Here is a 13041-nt window from a genome sequence, read left to right as displayed (position 1 = left end):
GCTTTTTCACTCTCCTCTTTCACCTTCAACAAAAGGCTCTTTAATTCCTCTTCATTTTCTGTCATCTGTGTACCTGAGGTTATTCATATTTCTCTCCACAATCTTGATTACAGCTTGTGCTTCACCCATCCCAGCATTTCACATGATGTACTCTGCTCATGAGATAAATAAACAGGGTGACAATATACAGCCTTGATGTACTCCTTCCCCAATTTGGAACCAGTCCATTGTTCCATGTCTGGTTCTGTTGCTTCTCGACCTCCTGAGAAACACAGACTTCTCAGGAGGCAGGTAAGGTGGTCCAGTATTCCCATTTCTTTAAGAATTTTCCTGTTTGTTGTGATCCACACAGCCAAAGGCTTAGCGTAGCCAATGAAGCAGATGTCTTTCTGGAATTCTCTAGCTTTTTCTATGATCCAGCAGATGTTGGCAGACTCTGGTTCCTCTGCCTTTTCTAAATCCAGCTTGTATATACCATTTGCATATAAATCAACCCCTGTTCTTCTATAGCTTAATAAAAATAGCAAGGGAGGTGGGGTAGAAGCTGAAATCATGTGGTAATCCTAAGACAATCATGCTGATGATTCAGAAAAAATATATACATATATGTATATGAAATGAAAACACACATTAAAAACACTGATCAAAGGCTTTGGTTCAAGAAACACCACACAGCAACTTCCCTGATGGTCCAGTGGTTTAGACTCCACACTTTCATAGTAGGGGGCATGGGTTGATCCCTGATCACCCAACTAAAATCCTGCTTGCCAGGCACTGTAGCAAAAAATAGAAGAAGAAAAAAGCCACACATTGTATCCTGCTGCTCTAAAGGCACAGATAATGGTGAACATCCCTATTACGTGCTATAAATGTCTGTAACTAAACATTCTAAAGCTGTATCTTTGCTTCTTAAGACTTTTCATCTGTTAATGTCTTAGAATAGGCCGCTGGAAATGGAAAACTGTCTATAGGACAGCAGTCAAGGGTGTTCCAGATCAAGGATGGGATGAGAACGTGGAGGAGATGGAGACACAGATCCCAAGACATCCTTCTGGTCCACTTCAAGGTCTCACCTTGGTCAGCCCCAATCAGTGACTAAAATCTGACCACTGCCCAAGATCCCAGCTAATAATGTAACATCGCAAGAACACCCAATGTTGTAGGATCAAGTACCTCTCATCTGCTCCTTACTTTACCCAGTAGGTGAAGTTTAAGTGCCAAAACATTAAATCATAGCATTGGTGAGGAGGAAAGATTAAACATCTGGCTTCTCAGATTTATGCCTTCACTTCATGGCTTACAATGAAGTCACAAGATGAAATCATTTGAAAGAAAATATTCTTATGCCACCTGCATGTCTGCAACTCCCTCTTGCATTTTTCAGAGCACGGTAATTTGAAACTGTTGAATTTCTTCCTACATGATCCCTAATTGATTATCAGAATCACTTCTCTCAGTGTTGGTTTTATAGCTTCAACAAGTATTTGAAGATCTGTTTGACTTTTCAAGGTATTTCTTTGCTTACTCACTGTATCAATTTCTCATTCACACATCAGTGATCTGTATAAATCACTTTAAATCTGGACAATTTACTTAAATAGTAAGTTAGGCTTTATTTCACAACAGAATTGCTTCCTTAGATCAGACATATGGTCCCCCAGCTTCCAATTTAGAATCAAGGCATATTTTGAATAAAGACATAAGCACTTGTCAAGATTTCAACCTCAAAAAGCTATGAACTGCATGTTTACTAGTAATAAAATTTAAAGAAATGGGGGAAAAAAACCATTATTACATTATGTTGCTAAAAAATAACTTCCTAGCCTTGTTTCTTCAAGTTTAGGGGTGGTAACCGTTTCCCACCGCAGCTCATATCTAGGTTGTCTAACAACCATAGTCAGTCTATTTAACGCCATTCAAGTCTTTACATAAATTCTGCTTCCTGATGGGAACTTGTCCAAATACAACCTTTTCATTCTGTCCCCCAAGTCTCTTAACCTTTCATATTTCCCATCTCCTTGTCTCAAGCTGTATACAGAGAAATTTCTTACAATCTATTTTACAGGCTGCGACGGGCGGCACAGGACCGCAGCAAGAGGAGCTACCCCACATCCAAGATAAGGAGCAGCGGCTGAGCTTTGCTGGAGCAGCCCTGAAGAGATAACCCCACGTCCAAGGTAAGAGAAACCCAAGATGGTTGGCACTGAGAGAGGGCATCAGAGGGCAGGCAGATGGAAACCACAATCACAGACAACTAGGCAATCTGATCACATGGAATACAGCCTTGTCTAACTCACTGAAACTAAGCTGTGCCATGTGGGGCCACCCAGGACAGACGGGTCATGGTGGAGAGGTCTGACAGAATGTGGTCTACTGGAGAAGGGAATGGCAGACCACTTCAGTATTCTTGCCTTGAGAAGCCCATGAACAGTATGAAAAGGCAAAATGATAGGATACTGAAAGAGGAACTCCCCAGGTCGGTAGGTGCCCAATATGCTACTGGAGATCAGTGGAGAAATAACTCCAGAAAGAATGAAGGGATGGGGCCAAAGCAAAAGCAACACCAGTTGTGCATGGGTCTGGTGATGGAAGCAGGGTCCAATGCTGTAAAGAGCAATACTGCCTAGGAACCTGGAACGTTAGGTCCATGACTCAAGGAAAACTGGAAGTGGTCAAACAGGTGATGACAAGCGTAAACATCAACATTCTAGGAATCAGTGAACTAAAATGGACTGGAATGGGTGAATTTAACTCAGATGACCATCATATCTACTTCTGTGGGCAAGAATCCCTTAGAAGAAATGGAGTAGCCATCATAGTCAACAGAAGAGTCTGAAATGCAGTACTTGGATGGAATCTCCAAAACGACAGAATGATCTCTGTTCGTTTCCAAGGCAAACCATTCAGTATCACAGTAATCCAAGTCTATGCCCTGACCAGTAATGCTGAAGAAGCTAAACAGTTCTATAAAGACCGACAAGACCTTCTAGAACTAACACCCCAAAAACATGTCCTTTTCATTACAGGGGACTGGAATGCAAAAGTAGGAAGTCAAGAAATACCTGAAGTAAATTTGGCCTTGGAGTACAGAATGAAGCAGGGCAAAGGCTAATAGAGTTCTGCCAAGAGAACGCACTGGTCACAGCAAACACCCTCTTCCAACAACACAAGAGAAGACTCTACACATGGACATCACCAGATGGTCAACACCGAAATCAGACTGATTATATTCTTCGCAGCCAAAGATGGAGAAGCTCCATACACACAGCAAAAACAAGACCCGGAGCCGACTGTGGCTCAGATCATGAACTCCTTATTGCCAAATTCAGACTGAAATTGAAGAAAGTCGAGAAAACCACTAGACCATTCAGGTACGACCTAAATCAAATCCCTTATGACTATACAGTGGAAGTGAGAAATAGATTGAAGGGACTAGATCTTATAAACAGAGTGCCTGATGAACTATGAATGGAGGTTCGTGACATTGTACAGGAGACAGGAATCAAGACCATCCCCAAGAAAAAGAAATGCAAAAAAGCAAAATGGCTGTCTGAGGAGGCCTTACAAATAGCTGTGAAAAGAAGGGAAGCGAAAAGCAAAGGAGAAAAGTAAAGATATACCCATTTGAATGCAGAGTTCCAAAGAATAGCAAGGAGAGATAAGAAAGCCTTCCTCAGCGATCAATGCAAAGAAATAGAGGAAAAAAAAAAAAGAAATAGAGGAAAACAATAGAATGAGAAAGACTAGAGATCTCTTCAAGAAAATTAGAGATACCAAGGGAACATTTCATGCAAAGATGGGCTCAATAAAGGACAGAAATGGTAGGGACCTAACAGAAGCAGAAGATATTAAGAAGAGGTGGCAAGAATACACAGAAGAACTGTATACAAAAAGATCTTCATGACCCAGATAATCACAATGGTGTGATCACTCACCTAGAGCCAGACATCCTGGAACGTGAAGTCAAATGGGCCTCAGGAAGCTCACTATGAACAAAGCTAGTGGAGGAGATGGAATTCCAGTTGAGCTATTTCAAATCCTGAAAGATGATGCTGTGAAAGTGCTGCACTCAATATATCAGAAAATTTGGAAAACTCAGCAGTGGCCACAGGACTGGCCAAAGAAAGGCAATGCCAAAGAATGCTCAAACTACCACACAATTGCACTCATCTCACACGCTAGTAAAGTAATGCTTAAAATCCTCCAAGCCAGGCTTCAGCAATACATGAACCGTGAACTTCCAGATGTCCAAGCTGGTTTTAGAAAAGGCAGAGGAACCAGAGTTCAAATTGCCAACATCCACTGGGTCATGGAAAAAGCAAGAGAGTTCCAGAAATACCTCTATTTCTACTTTATTGACTATGCCAAAGCCTTTGACTGTGTGGATCACAGTAAACTGTGGAAAATTCTGAAAGAGATGGGAGTATCAGACCACTGACCTGCCTCTTGAGAAACCTGTATGCAGGTCAGGAAGCAACAGTTAGAACTGGACATGGACATAGAACAGACTGGTTCCAAGCAGGAAAAGGAGTATGTCAAGGCAATATATTATCACCCTGTTTATTTAACTTATATGCAGAGTACATCATGAGAAACGCTGGGCTGGGGGAAGCACAAGCTGGAATCAAGATTGCCAGGAGAAATATCAATAACCTCAGATACACAGATGATACCACCCTTATGGCAGAAAGTGAAGAACTAAAGAGCCTCTTGATGAAAGTGAAAGAGTGAAAAAGTTGGTTTAAAGCTCAACATTCAGAAAACTAAGATCATGGCATCTGGTCCCATCACTTCATGGGAAATAGATGGGGAAACTGGAAACAGTGGCTGACTTTATTTTTCTGGGCTCCAAAATCACTGCAGATGGTGACTGCAGCCACGAAATTAAAAGATGCTTACTCCTTGGAAGGAAAGTTATGACCAACATGGACAGCATATTGAAAAGCAGAGACATTCCTTTGTCAATAAAGGTCCGTCTAGTCAAGGCTATGGTTTTTCCAGTAGTCATGTATGAATGTGAGAGTTGGACTGTGAAGAAAGCTGAGCTCCGAAGAATTGATGCTTTTGAACTGTGGTGTTGGAGAAGACTCTTGAGAGTCCCTTGGACTGCAAGGAGATCCAACCAGTCCATCCTAAAGGAGATCAGTCCTGGGTGTTCATTGGAAGAACTGATGCTTAAGCTGAAACTCCAATACTTTGGCCACCTGATGAAGATCTGACTCATTGGAAAAGACCCTGATGCTGGGAAAGATTGAGGGCAGGAGGAGAAGGGGATGACAGAGGATGAGATGGTTGGATGGCATCACCTGCTCAATGGACATGGGTTTGGGTGGACTCTGGGAGTTGGTGATGGACAGGGGAGGCCTGGTGTGCTGCGATTCATGGGGTCACAAAGATTCAGACATGACTGAGAGACTGAACTGATTTTACAGTTTACTATTGCTCTATTCAAAGAACTGTCTATTTTTTTATCTTATATAAAGTTTATTGCTCTTTAAAAAGGAATCAACACAAGTATAGGCTTCAAGCTCTAATTTCCTGAACTAATTCCATCTCATTAATTTTTTTAAACTAGCTAAAATTTTTTTTCTTTAATTACGAATCTTGGGGAGAAAAGTGACATCAGGATTTAAAGGCAAATTGCCTATCTATTTAATTCTAATGATGTTCTTCAGTTATAAAGATTTTCAAAATACTGTAATTTTCTAAAGATCTGGTTGTATTTTTAATTTGCCTGGGCATTTTTTGAGATTTCTTCCCTGTTTGTTTCACTCCTTCTGTTTCATTAATTTATATTTGTATGAATCATGCTTTTACATTTTCCTGAAAATTATCCTTTAACGAGGGGAAGTACAAGGTAGGCTGGATCTCACCCAGGATGCAGAAAAGACCTCCCTGGGAAAGAAAGACCTCCCTGGTTGAGAACGGAGGAGCACTCAGCCATTTGTAGTTATAAGCAAATTGCTGGACCCTTTCCAGCCCTGATTCAAACTCCACAGTCTCTTCCATCACTCTTTTTAGAAAAGTATTCATTTTATTTTTGGCTGTGCTGGGTCTTCCTTGCTTCAGTTGGGCTTTCTTTAGCTGTGACATGCAAGCTTCTCATTGAGGTGGCTTCTCTAGGTGCAGAGCATGGACTCTAGGCACAAAGGCTTCACTAGCTGGAGCTCAGGCACAGTAGTTGTGGCGCACAGGCTTAGTTGCCCCATGGCATGTGGAATCTTCCCTGACCAGGGATCAAACCCGTGCCCCCTGCATTGGCAGGCAGATCCTCAAACCCTGGACCAAGGAGATCCTCTTCCATCACTCTTAGAGAAGAACTTCAGGTTGCTTCTTGCTTGAGTCTCTGTGAAGGGTCTCTGGTCACAATGAGATAAAGTTAGAAATCCATAACTAAAGGAAAACTGGAAAACTCACAAAATTGTGGAAATTAAACAATACACTCTCAAACAAGGTATCAATAAAGAAGTCACAAAGGAAATGAGAAATACTTAGAGACAAATGAAAGTGAAATGCAAATTTACAACTTAACCAACTAGAAAAAGACAAAACTAAACCCAAAGCTAACACAATGAAGGAAAATAAGAAAGATTAGAGCACAGATAAATTAAATAGAGAATAAAAAAATCCAAAACTTGGTTCTTTGACAAGATTAACAAAATGCACAAAAACCTTTAGCTAGATGGACTAAGGAAAAAAAAAACAACAGAAGATTAAAATTACTAAAATCAAAAATGAAAATGGCGACATTACTACCAATTCTAGAGGAAAAAAAAAAGAAATATAAGAAACTACTATGAATAACTGTATGCCAACAAACTGGATAATACAGATGAAATGGACAAATTTCTAGAAACACAAATCCTACCAAGACTGAATCAGAAAGAAACAGAAAATCTGAATGGACCTATTCAGTAAGGCGTAATCAAAAAAAAAAAGAAGAAGAATTATTGAATCAGCAATAAAAAAAAAAAAAAGTAAGGAGACTGAATCAGTAATCAAAAATCTAACAAAGAAAACCCTCGGACCTGATGGTTTTAATGGTGGATTCTACCAAACATTTATGGAAGAACCAATACCAATGTTTCTCAACATTTTCCAAAAAACTAAAGAGGAAACACTTCCTAACTCATTCTATGAGGCCAGCATTACCCAGATAACAAAGTCAAACAAAGATACTGCAAGAAAACTACAAATATCCCTTATGATCATTGCTACAAAAATCCTGAACAAAATATTAGCAAGGAGAATCGGCAGCATATTAAAAGGATTGTATATTATGTCCAAGTGGAATTTATTCCTGGAATGGAAGAATGGTTCAACATACAAAAATTGATCAATGTAATATGCTACGTTAACAGGATGAAGGAAAAACCCCACATGACCATCTCAACTGATGTAGAAAAAGCATTTGACAAAATTCAACACTCAACAAAACAGGAATAAAGGGAAACTACCTCAACATAATAAAAACCACATATGAAAAATCCACAGCAAATATCATACTCAATGGTGAAAGACTGAAAACCTTTTCCTCTAGGATCAGGAACAAGGCAAAGACACCCACTTTCACCAGTTCTATTCAATATTGTACTGGCAGTTCTAGTGAGAGCAATTAGGCATGAAATACAAGATATCCAAATTAGAAAGGAAGAAGTAAATTATCTGTTTGTAGATGACATGATCTTAAGTGTAGAAAACTCTAAATATTCTAAAAAAAAAAAAAACTATCAGAACTAATAAATGAATTCAGCAAATATGATACAAAATCAACACAGAAAAATCAGTTGCATTCCTCTATACAAACAATGAATAATCTGAAAATTTAAAACAATTCCATTTACAATAGCATCAAAAAGAATAAAATACTCAAAAATTAACCAAAGGGAAAAAAGACTTGTAAGACCTTATACAATAAAAACATTGCTAAAAGAAATTGAAGATGACAAATAAATGGAAATACATCCCATGTTCATGGCTTTTAACACTTAATATTATTAAAATGTCAATACTACCCAAAGAAATCTGCAGATTCAATGCAATCTCTATCAAAATCCCAATGATGGTTTTAGCAAAACAGAAAAACCCATCCTAAAATTCATATGGAGACTCAAAGGACCCCAAAATAAGCCAAAACCATCTTGAAAAAGAACAATAAAACTGCAGGATTCACATTTCCTGATTTCAAATCTTAATACAAAGCCACAGTAATCAAAATAGTGTGGTACTGGCATAGATAGACCTATGAAGATACAAAAAATAAATCCTCACATATATATTGAAATGATTTTTGACAAAACTATTAAATGGAGAAAGGACAGTCTTTTCAACAAATGGTACTGGGGAAACTGAATATCCACACACAAAAAAAAGGAAGCTGGACCCTTATCTAACACTATATATAAAAATTTAAAAAATAGACCAAGGACCTAAATAAATAAAGCAATAAAGTAAATTATTAAATTATTAAATTTTTATTATATATTAAATTAAATTAAATTAAATTAAATTAAATATATATTAAATTATATATTAAATAATTATTAAATTATTAAAGTAAATAAATAAAGTAAAGCAATAAAGCCCTTAGAAGCAAACTGGACTTCATTAAGTTTTATAATGTGTAGCAAAAAGCACTATCTAAAAGTAAAAAGGCAACTCAAAGAATGGGAGAAAAGATTTGCATATCATATATCTCATAAGGGATTGATATCTAAAATTATATAGAGAACTGCTAAAACTCAATAAAAAGACCAAACAACCCAATTCAAAACCAAGTAAAGAACTTGAATAGACATTTCTCCAAAGATGTACAAATGGACAACAAGAACAGCAAAAAAAGATACTCAACACCACTAATTATTAGGGAAATGCAAATCAAACCTACAATGAGATAACACCTCACATCCATTAGGATAGTTACCATTTAAAACAAACAAAAAAAAAAAACAAAAACAAGAAGTGTTAGCAAGGATGTGGATCAAGTGGAACCCTTTGGCACTGTTGGTGAGAATGTCAAATAATACAGCCCCTGTGGGAAACAGTATGCAGTTCTTCAAAAAAATTAAGAATACAATTACCGTATGATCCAGCAATTCCACTTCTGGGTATATAATCAAAAGGACTGAAAGCAGAGTCTCAGAGAGACATTAGTACACTCATATTTATAGCACTATGATTTATAATAGCTCAAACATGCAAACAGTCCAAGTGTTCATTGATGGATGAATGAATAAGCAAACCGTGGCATATATGCATAACAAAATTATTATTCAGCCTTTAAAAGGAAGGAAATTGTGAATATGCTAAAACATGGAAGATCTCCTAGAGACTGAGAATAGAATGGGGGTTGCCAGGTTTGGGAGGAGGGGAGAAAATGCAGACTTACTTAATGCGTATAGAGTTCAGTCCCTTTAATGGGTATAAAGTTCAGATGGGACAGTTAAGGGGATGGATGATGGTGTACTTAATGCCACAGAACTATACACTTAAAAGTTATTAAAATGGCAAATTTTTAAATGCATATTTTACTGCAACTGAACTGAACACTGACAAATCTTTGTGTCCTAAGAGAAACTGGGTAAATAACGAGCTCAGTAAGAAACAGCACACACAGGGCTCTCACCCCAATTCTCAGACTCCTTGGTGACCTTAAGATAACATTTACCACATAAGATTCCAAAAAGTAATGAACAAACCTTAGTAGGTTGCTTCCATTTAACATGGCAAGTATTTCTGGTATTATCTACTCTGCAAGTTTGGAGTAGGAAATGGCAAGCCATTCCAGTATTCGTGCCTGGAAAATTCCGTGGACAGAGGAGACTGGTAGGCTACAGTCCATGGGGTTGCAAAGAGTTGGACACGACTGAGCACACATGCACGCAAATACTCTGCAAATTATGATGTTAAAACAGCATCAAGTATTAGAGCAAATTAAAATAGTGATGCAGGGGGACTTCCCTGGTGATCCAGTGGCTGAGACCCCACGCTCCCAATGCTGGGGCCCAGATTCCATCCTTGGTCAGGGAACTCGATCCCACATGCCGCAATTAAGACAGGTGGCACTCATGGTGAAGAACCCACCTGACACTGCAGGAGATGTAAGAGATGGGATAGATCCCTGGGTGGGGAAGATCCTCTGGAGGAGGGCACAGCAACCCACCCCAGTATTCTTGCCTGGAGAATCCCACGGACAGAGGAGCCTGGTGGGTTACGGTCCACAGAGTCGCAAAGAGTCAGACACGACTTAGCAATTAAGCGTGAATTCATGCTGCCACTAAAGATCTTGCATGCCATCACTAAGACCCGGTGCAGCCATATAAATAAAAAAGCAAATAAATATTTAAATAATGATGCAGGAGTTCCCTGGTGGTCCAGTGGTTAGGATGCCACACTTCCATTGCAGGGGGCATAGGTTTGATCCCTGGTCAGGGAACTAAGATCCTGGGTGTCACACAGCCCTCTCTCCCCTGCACCAAAAAAAGAGGTAAAGTAGTGACAATTCAAATGAAACAGTTCTTGGATGTTCATAACCCTGGCATTAACTGCTAGATGCAGACCTACTTTTAAGTCAAGAATCACTGGGATTCTCATACATACATTCAGCCCAGCGGTAATAGCTTACATTTTGTCAGCTTCTCTTTCCGTAGAGAATTGTGGGTTGTTTTAGAAATCTATTTGCAAGATTATAATTGATGAAGCAAAACCTCTTAAAAATGTAGTGGTCACTCTACCATATAATACAATGAAACTGCATATCATTATGTCACAGAGTAAGTCTAAAAGTTGTATAACATACTGTGTAGTTTAGAGGCTACGTGTGTACATGATACACTCTTCTAGAGGTTTCCCTCACTGTCCAAAAAAAAAAAAAGTTAAAAAAACTTTTAACTTATAAAAGTACTAAGTTTACTGAGGAACAGGAAGTAGTTAAAACTGAAATAAACAAGTTTCCCATTTAACCGTTTAGCTCAATTTTATGTTTGACAGGCATTAGGTATACTTTACAAACATAGTTAAAATACAAGTAGACTATTAGATACACTGCAACTCTCACTCCCTCCAATTCCCTTCACTTCTATGTACCTTGAACATTTGTATTCCAAATTAGTCCTTTTTAAGATTTTTTCTTTAAATGGCAAAACATCAGTTTTCAAACCAACCAATACAATTATGCATAAAGAAAATATTAATAATTTTCGACCCTGTGATGATTCAATTTTGTGTCAATTTGACCTTGCTACAGTGCCCAGATATATGGCAAGCACTAGCCTAGATGTTGCCATGAAGGTACGTGCAGCTGTGAATAACATCTACAATCAGCTGACATTAGGATTGCACTCCATGCTGGACTTCCCTGGTCAGGAATCTGCCTGCCAATGCAGGGGTCACAGTTCTATCCCTGCTCAGAGATCCCACGTGCTGAGGCAGCTCAGTCTGTACTCCACAACTGCTGCGCCCGAGCTCCACAGCCCAGGACTCACCACTATCGAAGCCCGTGAGCCCTGGAGCCTGTGCTCCGCAACAAGGGAAACCACCGCAATGAGAAGCTGCCACTCATCGAGACTAGAAACAGCCTGCGTACAGGAACAAAGCCAAAAATTAAACAAAAGTTTTTAAAAAGCGCTTAAAAAAAAGATTGCACTCCATAATATGGGTGGGCCCCATTCAATCAGTTAGAGATCTTAGGAGGGAAAAACTGGTTTTCCAGAGAAAGAATTCTGACTTAAGACTAAAACAGAGGGAGTTCCCTGGCAGTCCAGTGTATTCACTGCTTCAAGCTGCATGGCACAGCCAAAGAGAAAAAAAAAAAAGACAACTAGAAACCCTGCCTGAGTTTCCAGTCTGCTGTCCTGCGTAGCTGCCCTACAGGTTTTAGACTTGCCAGCCTCCCACAGTCACATAAGCATATTCCTTAAAATAAACCATGAATGGGCACACACATTGATCCCACTGGTCCCTCTTTCTCTGGAGAAGCCTAATCCACAACCTTTACAACCATTCCCTACTGACGTAAGCTTATGCTTTTTCCTCTAAGCGATGAGTTCATGATATACCTATAGAAGTCTACATCTTGTTTCCTATATGATAGCATATCATGCACATCTCCCCAGGTCAGCAGACTGAGATATAACTCATTCTTCTCCTGAGTTCGGGGTAAGCTACTGTACAGATTATTTTATCAGCAAGAGACATATAGGCATAGGGAGTTTCCAGTTTTTTGCTCTTGGTCCCACGATTTGCATCAAGTTTGCAAGAAACTGATCCATCCATTGCCTTTGTCTTCTATTCCCATACTCTGCTTCAGGATGGAGCAGCTGTCATCTACCAAAAACTTACCATCAGATTTTCTCAGCTGTGCCTTTAAAAATAGATAGCCTGGATTCCACGCCCAGTGTGTCTAACAGGTGCCCGGATCCAGTGGGATGTGAATTCCCCAAGCATTTAAGGTTCACCAGCAGCCAGCTCCTCCCACTGACCTTCACGTGAACTCGATCACATAAAGGTGTGTCATCTGATCTCTTAGGCAGGGGACCAGAGACCACAAGGCTTCCTTTTTTTTTTTGCCAATTCCGTTTTTTCAATAGACCACTGAATTTATTTCAAATGTTAAGACAGGCACCTAGAAAATATGTTCAAGTAAAAAAAAAAAAAATGAACCAGGTTTGCATTTCATCCCCTGGTTGTTTTATCACAACCAGAGGTGTCCGCCTAGCCAACAGTTAACCAAGGATCCTGCCAACACCAGGCGTTAGAAGGACTTCGAGGGTCTTGAAATGTCAAGACCCTGATGGCGCCCCACCTGTGTTCCGTAATCTCAAAGCTGCCTTGCCCAGCAAACCCAACGAGCCAAATTCACTGGCCTCTACTGAGCTGCAGACTGTGGAGAGGCCACACACCTCTCCAGGCAATTAGTAAGATGATCTCAACAACTTCTCTAAGCAGAGAGAAATGTCTGCAACTACCTTCACAAATGCAAGATCTACTCCAACTTCCCGGACGTTTTAAGAGCTTGTTTTTGTTCAAATGTTTCAATGCATC

This window comes from Odocoileus virginianus, chromosome 8 (genome assembly GCF_023699985.2).
Source record: "Odocoileus virginianus isolate 20LAN1187 ecotype Illinois chromosome 8, Ovbor_1.2, whole genome shotgun sequence".
Lineage (NCBI taxonomy): Eukaryota > Metazoa > Chordata > Mammalia > Artiodactyla > Cervidae > Odocoileus > Odocoileus virginianus.
Note: the sequence above shows the minus strand (reverse complement) of the source record.